This window comes from Lygodium microphyllum, chromosome 29, assembly GCF_053477565.2.
Source record: "Lygodium microphyllum isolate KBCC chromosome 29, Lygodium_microphyllum_v1.1.10, whole genome shotgun sequence".
In the NCBI taxonomy this organism is placed as follows: domain Eukaryota; kingdom Viridiplantae; phylum Streptophyta; class Polypodiopsida; order Schizaeales; family Lygodiaceae; genus Lygodium; species Lygodium microphyllum.
The window spans coordinates 55,380,060-55,388,783 of NC_141163.1; positions in this window are offsets into that span (position 1 = coordinate 55,380,060).

Sequence of the window (8,724 nt, forward strand, 5' to 3'; positions counted from 1 at the left end):
GGGGGACTCAAGAAGCCATGTCCAAGTGCCCTATTGATGAGGGGCTGCTTCAAATGATGATTGAGCTATAGACAGGTCTGAAAAATGGCACAAAATGTTGAATCATTCTAGCATCATGTGTTTATACAAAACCAGTGTGGGGGGAGGCAAGACAAGTCCCAATGGAGGCCTAGAGTATGCCCAAACAAGCCTACAAAGGCTCAAGTCAAGGGGAAGTAGAAAAAAGCTCCAAAGAGTGAAACTATGGTTGCCCCTGCTCTTCCAAACCCTATTATACCTATGAGCTGAAAATTGAGTGAGAGAAGAACTCCCATACCTTGTGTCAATGTCGGAAAGAGGCTGGGAAGCACTCGTGAAGGACCCACTCTGATACTAGTTGAAGGAGATGCAATGGTAGTGGAGAAGGAGAAGAGGAAGATGTAGGAGAGAAGAGCACACACAATGTAGGTGCTGTCAAGAATGATATATGGCAACCTTATTGCACTATCTCATGTATATGAATAAAGAATATGGACGGTCACTGTACACGGGCAGGCCCAAGGGCCTTTTACCCCAACGAGAGAGAGAGAGAGAGAGAGAGAGAGAGAGAGAGAGAGAGATTAATTAACATGGGAGGAGAAACATGGGAGGGGACGATAGTGGAGGAAGTGGTGGAGGTAGTAATGACATCGACAGTGGAGGCAGCGGTAGAGGTGGTGGTGGTGGTGGTGGTGGAGATGGTGGTGGCAATAGGGTCAGTAGTGGTGCTTGATATGTGCATAGGAGAATAGGAGGAATAAGTGGAATAAGAAATGGAGGTTGCCCAAGAAAGATCACTTAAATTCTCGCTCGAAAAGCTCACTTCTTGCCCTTCCCCGACTAACCTCCCGTAGGAGCATCACAACTAGTGTTGGCAAGTCTAAAGGGCTTATAGCTCCAGACTTCTATTTCTACTAGAGTTGAGGTTAAGGGAAAGCTTCTAGATATGAGATGGCATAAGTGCTAACATTAGCATGATGACATCATCAATGACATAATCATCAGTAATATAATGATGGTATAAGCAACATTGATGTAAGTGCTAATGCAATCACGCTTCTAGAAAGCATGAGATCCAATAAAATACTCTGTAATAGGAGAAAAGGGGAAGTCTTTTACTTGAAAACTGAATAGGTTCCATTTTAGTGAAAACTAATACAAAAATGCCTACATTGCAAATGGCAAGAGCTTATCTTGTTGCTATCTTGTTATCCTGTAATAGTAATTTATGTTAGAGGAGTCCACAAGTGTATTATACTCATGATCATAGGCACAATAAAAGTGACTACTTATGAAAGTCAATTGAATAGAACAAGGAGAGGCTTGACTTTATATAGGGTGTGAAGTAGGATAGGGGTGATTTTTTCACCTATATTTTTAATTAAAAATTATATTACAAAGTAGTAGGGGTGATGTTTTCACCTATATTTTTAATTAAAAATTATATTACAAAGTAGTTGTCTAGCCTCATATATTTGATGTGAGAAATGCTACCTATGCATATGAAGTGTCATAGATTTGAGTATTGTAGGCTACATTAATAACCAAAGGGATCTATAATTCGTGATGTGACCTTCCATTCTTATGAAATGATCTAATCATAGGGTAGGGTTACATACATCACTTCTTTTTGCAATAGCATTAGTCCAACCGCATGTATGTAAGAGGAGTTGGACTGCAATTAGATGACATTGCATAAGGTCATGTAATAGCATGCAAGTGTCCCATGTATTTATGATGCAAAAAATTTGATTGACATCATGGATTCATGTGATATGCTATATGCATTCGAAATGGGAGTATCTATCATCTTCATTGTTGACATCCCATGGCTGGCCAATCATCATGGACTAGGCTATGTAGGCCTAGATTACTTATAAGAAATGAAGCATTAATTGACAGCATCATGATTACAAAACATCTAGGTATCAAGAGTGGGTAATGCTAGCCATATTGGGCATGGTGTAGTGCTTATACATCATTGGCCAAAAAAAGGAAGAGGGATTTGTGAGGTGGGGACAGCCGGCTTGTGGGGGGGGGCAAGGGGACATTACTTTCAAGATTCCACATTTTTAAAAATGTCAAAATAAAATGTAGACCTACAATATGCATGGAACACATATGATGTAGGGACAATGTGAGACCTTAAAGGAAGTATTACGCAATCAAAACGTTAAAATCGTTATAGTAGTGAGGAAGGCTCTCTCTGATCATAGAGGGTAGCCAAAAAGTACTTTAAACATGTGGTACCATGCTGAAAAATAATAGATCCCATGGTTAATCTCCATTAGAGAGGTTCATGCAAGACAACATAGTCTAAGGGGATGTAGTCGAGCGCTGTGAGGACATACCCACTGATCACTCTAATCGGTGCATCATTCATCCATCGACTATTGTTGGGATGTAGCAACCCGATTAGGCATCATTGGCTAATGATGTAAGGCCGTAGGTGCTCAAAAAGATCGGTCTTTATGATTTATTTTTTCCAAGGATACTTAACAAAATTTGGACTAATCTTGACGAAATTTGATTGATTTTTACATATTTGTTATAAAAAAGGTGAAAACCGTTGATTTTCCATATTCTTATCACAACCAGAACAAAACCAACTCTATTGGAGCTTCTCCTTTTTTTCCCTGCTTGAGAAAAAGGGTTTTTGTGAGCCTTGGTGTGGGTGGTTGTGTAGGGTGGGTTGGTGGGGGGGATGTGTGTGTGTGGAGAGAGAGAGAGAGAGAGAGAGAGAGAGAGAGAGAGAGAGAGAGAGAGAGAGAGAGAGAGAGAGAGAGAGAGAGAGAGAGAGAGAGAGAGAGAGAGAGAGAGAGAGAGAGAGAGAGAGAGAGAGAGAGAGAGAGAGAGAGAGAGAGAGAGAGAGAGAGAGAGAGAGAGAGAGAGAGAGAGAGATGTATACAAGTATGAAAATCCTATTATCATATTAGTATAGATAGCATTTTTCACTTCAAGAATGAAATAACCTAAGGAAAGAAAATGTGAATTGTTTCACTAAGGCTTATTGATTATAGTCATAAAAAAATTATTGAAGGCCGCTCATAAGAAACTTGATCATTAAATATCAAACAACTAAAATATCATAGAGGATGAAGTACAAATTTGGGAGCATTAGAAAATTTAGGATGATGAGAATGAAGCCCATCTCTTGCAATTGATTTCTAAGTTCTCCTTTCCTACATACGATGATGAAATGAAGAAGCACCTACAAACACTAATGCCACATACTCTAGCTGTGTCTTGTTAGTCTAATCCCTTTTTCTTGTGAACAGAATATCCCTGGGTGGCCACCTTTCAAGGGTTTCATTACTCTAAAGTGCTAGGTGCTAGGAGTAGCTTGGTCTTGCTTAAGGCCAGGATATAATGCAATTTTTGTAGTAGTGCTCACTCCTCAAACCCTCACAGACTAATGCCATAAAGTTCTTCCCATATCTTTACTTTTTTCTTCCCATGGCCAATTTTATGGTCTCCGTTATTGAAATATCCCCTCTTGTGTGGGCATGCATGAAGGCACGGTTGCAACCTCTTCTCATACCACATCATGATGATAAAAAAAGCACCTCTAATCATCATGACCCACTCTCCCCCATTAGGCTACAAGTTAAAGAGCCACCTTATCAAGCCCATCACATATTGTGAAGAAATGCAGCAATCTAAAGGAGTTTTTGAGACAATGGAAAGTCACCTTAGCAAATGTATATGTTTGCAATAATATAAACAGCTTTTAGAGCTCATATAAGTTAAGTTGGAAGAGTTTTATGCCAATTCAAGCAATCAACTAAGATGGTCAACATCTAAATAATACGATTTGCAAGTAGAAACCTTGATCTTGAAGAAAATATAAGGTCATGGTGAGGGGCTTATTGGGAATTTCAAATCTCATGCTTATTTGGCTCATTCCATTCAAATGTTACTTGGGAGATATGTCAAAAACCACTACAGAAGATTAGCATTCATATAATAAATGAAAATGTAGATTAATAGTTTAAATTTTTTTTATTTCCATTTTTCTACTTTGTGTGCTAGGGAAAAGTCTTGCCCAAATTCTTCATTGTGCCAACAACCAAACAAAACACAAAAAGAAGTGCTCCAATTCATAATGCTGCAAGCTATCATCCTACCATCATGTGTACATATGGGGAGGCCATCATGTCTACCATAGAATGCAATCTACATATATCACTCATGTACATTGATATTCAAGATTTTACAATGTCATATGAACGAGAGTTATGATCCTCTTTAAAAGTAAACACCAAAAGATGTAATTATATGGAATGATATTAATAGTTAAAGAAGACAACACTCATCTAAGAAAATGGCTAACAAATGAGATGACAACTTTCAAGTTTAAGAAACCTTTCATAGAGTTCACTTCAATTCTTTCTATTCTACCCCATATTAACAAGGATTCATTGAAATCAATTTTAGAGTAATTGTTGGTGAAATGTGTGCATGTGTGCATGCGCGCACGCACGTGTGTGTGCACGCATATGGGTGTGTGTGAAGATTTTGGTGGGTTCAAGTCCTAGAGGTGACTCAAGGATAGTAAACCCATATGGGGTAGTTCATTCTGCCTTGATCATAAAATCATCTTACCAAAAGAAAAAAGAGATAAGGAGTCTATGAACAAAAAAAAAAAGTTTCCTAATCAAACACAATAGAGTAATAAAAGTAGATTCTAAGAGCCTATTATCTCTAACTTCCCATATACCTTGCAAAATCACAATTCATAAAGCCTAAAAACCTAAAACTTACATTATAGAAGATAGCCTATCAATAATTTTTTATATGCAACATTCAAATAAGATTTGATAAATCCCTTTCATTTAGAATTTTTACCTAAATCCAAGACCAAACTAAGTTAGTAAAGCATCCACCCCAATTGAGTTGCCTCATGTTGTCAACCTAACCATAAAAGCAAATATTTTTACAAAATATAAGTTAAAGGTAATATGCACAAATAGAAATGAATGAAAATAGTGAAGAACATTAAATGAAAAGAAGGCATAATAAAAAGACAAAATAAGGCATTTACAAGATCAAGTAAAAACATGATTGTAGCCATCATATTAAGTGGTTAGTACAAAAACCATGATAGATGAAAAATCAAAAAGTCTTGCCTAAAAATAATTATATCTTAGCAAGCTTATTATTTTCACAAATACAAGTTTAGAAAATGTGTAGAAGTCAATGTAATAATACAATCTAAATCTCTTAATATACAGTTGAAAAAACAAATATTTTGAAATGATAAGAAGATATCAAGATAATAAAGATAGATGTATTAGTAGAAACTTTGACTCTCAAAAGTATAGCATAATATAATACTTGAATAATAGAGGGTTAGCCAAGTGTAGGTTCATGCTGAAAGATTAATGTAGCATGAATCTTTTTTGTAGATCTACCATGAAAACTTGTAATAGTAATAATAAATAATAAAATATTTATGATAAAGGAAAATGAATACAACAAAATGCCTCACGATTATTTTAAGTACTGAAAGGTACTAAATTTCTAAGTCTTGGGAGTTGGATATCCCATATCCCTTTCTACCCTTTCCACACAACCCAATCTATAGGCCTTTGCATGTGCTTTCCTCTCTTTCTTGCCATGTCTTACTATATATTGCATTGTTTATATTTGTATCTACTATTTTACGAAGAATGTTGTACACATATACTTGAGGAAAGAACATAGTAAAGGAGTGTGCTAATCTATACTCCCAACTTCTTTGTTTTCTATCAACTGGGGGCACCCTCATTAGCACCATGATTTGAGTGAGCACCCTTATTTGGACATTTATCGATAACATTATGTGATTTGTGGCTACCATTAGGTTGTATTGTTTTGTTTCAAAAATATGCTCCAGAAGAAAAGACATCCATAATATCCATTTTTAGGAGATCATTGAGTTAAAAATAATATCAATAGTTATTGCATAATTGAGAAATACAACAGGGGTGAATGGACTCTAATGCAATCAAGTATTTCAGGAAGTTTTAAGGTAAAGGGTAGTAGCATCTCTTATTCTCAAATCCAAGGAAGTGAAGGATCTTAGAGCTCAGAAGGTGCTAGATTTCTAGTGTTACTATGACAATCAAAGTTCTTATTCAATACATCTACATTCATAAGCAGAGTATGTTGTGTATTGATAATTCAAGAAGAGATCTGAGCCTAATAATGAACATGTGTATATTTTAAACATGATCAACCTCATAAGCTAGATTGACCACTATTATTTTGCTAGATGGTAGAATAGCAAGAGTGCTGGAATAGAATATATCTATATTGCATGTTGAGGTTGGAAGCTAATATGTAGCCATGTAAAAGTCATCTTGTAGCACAATACATATGTTTTTACAAACATTTTTTCATCCTAGTACAGAAAAATGAAAATGTAGATATGTTGAAGTACATTCCATTGCCACCATATCTAGTGGCCAATATTGGCTTTGTCCAAAAAACATCAAATAATGCAAGATTGAAATAGCAACAAATATTCGAATGGATATAAAAGTCTCCACATGTTCAAAATATGTGAATTTAAGCTAGTTTATTCTCTTTGTGGCATTCATAAAGATGAATGTACCTTGAATGAGCAGAGAATAAGGAAAAAAAAGTGACAAAGTACAAATATACATAAAGTACAACATGATGAGGAATATATATTATCCTATAGCCATCATCTTTCTAAGGAAAGAAAAATATTCCATTGAGAGACTTTTAATGAGTAGATCTATAGGATTCTTGTTAGTCGAGATCTTGACAAGATCAACGGACTTGTCCTCTACCACCTCCATAATGAGGTAATAACACACCTCAATGTGCTTTGTCTTTGCATGGAAGACTAATTCTTGGCCAACTAAATAGCAGTTAAAGAATCTGAATGCAATGGAGTAACAATAATATCAAGGTCGGACTAACCATAGGGCCTACTTTGCAAGTGTTAGTGGTTGCAATATACTCTGTCTCAATAGTAGATAAGGCCATGCATTTATGCACCCTAGACATCCGAGAAACAACATCTCTAACAAAGGTGAAGACATACCCAAAGGTAGACTTCCTATTATTTGCATGTCCTACATAGTTGGAGTCAATTTACCCCACAACTATAGTATCCTAGCAAAAACCTATAGTGCCTTTCAAGTATCTCATGATATCCTTCACTGCATACCAATGTTGCTAGCTAGGTGTAGCCATATAGTATGCCACAAGTCCCATTGCAAATGCTATATCAAGGCGAGTGGCTATCATGGCATACATCAAACTGTCTACTGTAGATGCTTGAGGGATCTTGGCTATCTCAGCCTTCTGCTCATTTGATGACTAGGGACAATTGGACTGATCGATCCTCACATAGTACTCCTACTATGATAGGTAAAGGAGCCCCTTAGAGTAGCTACATGTGATGCACAAACCAATAATATATGAGGCATGTCCCATGTCCTTCATCTCAAAGCTTTTCTCGAGCTAACTCCTCAAAGCATCCAACTCTTCATGAGCTCTTCTAGCAATCAACATATCATTGACATAAAGTGCCAAGATAATAAGACTACCATCATGGGCCTTCTTAGTGTATAAACATGGATCCATATCACTATGAGTATATCCCTATGAATGCATGAAAGCATCGAACTTATGGTACCATTCCCTAGGTGTCTACTTAAGGCCATAGAGGCTTTTTTGCAACTTGCACACTAGGTGTTCCTACCCTTTTCCATAAAGCCCTTAGGTTAATGCATATAGATATCCTCATGCAAATCCCCATACAAAAATCTATTTTCATATCCATCTGATAAAGGTCTAGATCTAAATATGTAACCAAGGATAAAACCAATCGTAGGACAATCATTTTGACTATAGGAGAAAATACTTCATCAAAGTCAATACCATTGTCCTACTTAAGATCCCTAGCAACTAATCGGGTCTTATATATTGACTTGGGGCATCCAAGGCTACTCTTCATATTGTACACCCACTTACATGGCAATGCATATTTCCCACTAGGCAAAGGAACCAAATCCCATGTATGGTTTTTCTATAGTGAATCAAACTTAGACTATATAGTTGTCTCCCAAGAGTGACTATCACCACTGTGCATGGCTTGCTCATAAGTAAGCGGCTCACTAGAATCTATCACCATAACATAGTCCATGGAGAGTGTAAACTGATGAGACTAACATCTATCTCTAGTAGACCGTCTCAAAATAAACTATGGGGTTTGTACATCTTGTAATAACATGATCATGGGCCACTCGAACATCAAGTGGAGGTTGTTTAATTGGCTGTACATGATAATAGGAGGCTCCTCTTGAAAGATCACCTTGCATACCTCAACTACTTGCTTAGGTTGCTTATGCATCTTCTCTCATGAAAAATAATATCATGGTTGCAGATAGTCTTTTGAGCCTACGAATCCCATAGGCAATATCCCATCTCACCTACATCCTTAACCAAGTAAAATATATTTTGTTGACTTAGGATCCAACTTATTGTATTTTTCCTTGGGTACATGGTGGAAAGCTTCTCATCCAAATACTCTAAGATAAACATATGAGGGAGGTTTTCAGACCATACCTTCTCTACAACTTGACAACCAATAGTAGTAAATGGGGATTTTTTAAACAAATGTATGGAAATAGTAACTACCTTAGCCCAAAATTGCTATGGTAAGCCTGCCTTACAAAGCATATTGTA